Here is a 2,741-nt window from a genome sequence, read left to right as displayed (position 1 = left end):
ATTCAACAATTTCCACTGGCATCGTTGCTACGAGTAGATTCCTACTTACTGTTTTGCTATTGTGTGAATTTCGGATAAGTGACTACCGTGAAGCGGAATTTAAAGAAATATTTTGTAAAGGAAGATGACTCGCTTTCATATAGTTTTCCTCAGTTTATACGCACTTTGAAAAAGCAAAAAAACGGCAAAATGCGTATCGGGCCACGTATATTAATGGAGGGTTGGTTCAGGCGATAAAAAAAGCCATACAAGCAAAAGGGCGTATCTTTCCGGCATTTACGATCTTTTTACAAGAGCAGAATTTTTTTGGATAAATATAATATAACTCATTGGTCATTGATGGGCCAAATGATAATGTCAAAAAAAAATTCGTGGAAAGTATTTATTAAGTTTTTATTTCATATTTTTGTAGAGGGTGGTTGGATAAAACAATTATGTGACCTCCCCCATGTGTCTTCTATCTTGGATTGAATGGGAATGGCTTTTGGCGGTGGGTTAGTGTAACTCTTAATTAGCAAAATTTGTATCCAATGTGAACACACAAACTTTAATCAAGCAAATCAAATACCAAAAATATTAGCAATGTCACAGTGTGTGCCTAAAAATACAGAACAATGCTTCCTTTCATTCTTTTGATGACCACTAAATCCCATTGACGAGATATCCAGCCTCGTGCCTTGGAAAGCTACCAAGCTCTCATAACGGCTATAGAGCTCAGTGGCTTCTTATTGCTTGACGACCGTGGGTTAATCCAACTGACTATATAACAAATATTGCAGAAAGTGGCCGACGAAATGTAACAACTACGAGTAGCAATGTGCTAGTTGCAGAACATTTGCAAAATTTACTTTTCTGGAAAGTTCCAAATTCAAATTAGGAATCCATATTCAATGTTCTTGACTGTTGACGATTGTTTAATTTATTTAACATTTGCGTCACTCATTGTCATTGGCGTCTATTACATAATTATGTCATATAAATCGAAACTAACTATAAGAACATTTGGCAATTAACGTGTAGAAGAAAATACAGATCCCAACATAAACATAAGAACATGTGTCGTGGTTGACTCAACTATAAAAGAATTGAGATCTATATGGGTGCCAAGTTCTGTGCTGTGTAGAAAATCCTGAAAGTATAAAGGATTTGTCTTGGCTTGGATATATGGAAGAGGCTTGAAAAAATGTGCCAAATTTCATGTGTGTAGGTTTAATAGATTTTGAGATGTGAAGTGGTCAAAAGTAGCTCGATATGGTTGGTGTAATATTACACACGGTTGCTGCGTCACCAGTTCCTTTTTCTTTGAACTTGGCTGCCGCGTATCTATACATATAACATTTCATAGGAACATTGCAATTTATGAAAATTCTCTATAACACATTGCTAGTTGACCCATTACTTCTAACTGGTTATTCTCAATTTTCGAGTCGCGCTTCGCTAGCCTTCAATAATCATCTAGATGCCGTCAAAGGGTGCCTATTCAGTTCGATCTTGACTTACGAGGGTTGCTTGTATAGGATCGGCTCAGAGTTATGATGTTCTGGCGGGATTTAGTAGAGCTTTTTTAATTGGTTTGATTGAAAAAGGCCATTGATACGTAGACCTTTAAGAAATATAAGTACCGACCTACTTTTCAATTGACAGTGTAGTGATTAGAATGATGTGAAATAAAATCAATAAAAGCATAGTCAGAATGAATTGAAATTTACATTTTTTCTTATCAAAAAATAATCATGAATAATATTTACAACACAAGACTTTTTGAGCTTAGGGACTGCAGGATTTAGGAGAGGTTCGTATCCCACCGACTGCGCCATGTTATATTGGAATTTAATATAAACAACAACCATCATAGTTAACTAGTTTGGTCTAAGAACAATTTCATTTATTTATTTGTTCAATCATGGCCTGTAATAACAATAAGATGATGATTTTTAACAAGCAGAAACGTCTGCGAACGATGCTATTAAGCTTAGAATAAATTTAAAAGTGGAAAAATTACTGTCTTGGGTGAGACTTGAACTCACGGCCACTGGATCGATACTCCAGCGCACTGCCATCTGAGCCACCAACACCTCATCCATAGCCAGCAAATCTAATAATAATAATTTAATAGCATCGTTCGCAGACGTTTCTGCTTGTTAAAAATTAAAATTAGTATGGGTAGCACACCGTAACTGGTGAATTTCCAATATGACTTGGAACTCCGGTAGCCGTTTAAGAAGTGTAACACTCTTGCGGTAAATGTCGCTAAGGTCCCCTTGACCTATAATATGGTGGAAAGATTTGCTGGCTGTGGATGAGGTCTTGGTGGCTCAGATGGCAGTGCGCTGGAGTATTGATCCAGAGGCCGTGAGTTCAAGTCTCACCCAAGACAGTAATTTTTCCACTTTTAAATTTATTCTAAGCTTAATAAGATGATGGTTTAAATAGCGTCCATAAGAGTGCAGCACTTCCATAAATGACTATTAAGTCCAATGCGGGAGCGGCAGCCGCGACCGTATAACTGGCAGGAGAATGCCGTGCCCGGTGACGAAGGTGGGAGAACGGCGTGCTGGTATCTCAGTTCTCGCCTAGTGTGTGTGTTCATGGACAGCCAACATAAAAGTCTAAGGCAAACTAAACATACTCTACAAGCTTTATACAAGCTGCTAGCTAAACTGCTGGAAGGAACTGGCTGCAAGCACCCAAAGCATTTAAATGGAAATTGATGGCGCCGACGCTTTGATCGGCGACAGAGT

General features: G+C 38.0%; 1 non-coding gene across 1 annotated transcript; it reads left to right on the top strand.

Moving 5' to 3' along the window:
• The first annotated feature begins 2,304 nt into the window (after window positions 1-2,304).
• Trnan-auu (transfer RNA asparagine (anticodon AUU)) lies at window positions 2,305-2,377 on the top strand. Its single transcript has one exon. It is a non-coding gene; the product is annotated as a tRNA-Asn (tRNA).
• The last annotated feature ends 364 nt before the right edge of the window (window positions 2,378-2,741 follow it).

Source organism: Cydia splendana, chromosome 20 (genome assembly GCF_910591565.1).
Source record: "Cydia splendana chromosome 20, ilCydSple1.2, whole genome shotgun sequence".
Classification (NCBI taxonomy): Eukaryota; Metazoa; Arthropoda; class Insecta; order Lepidoptera; family Tortricidae; genus Cydia; species Cydia splendana.
The sequence above is the reverse complement of the archived record's forward strand: the minus strand, read 5'-3'. Positions and strand labels throughout refer to the sequence as shown.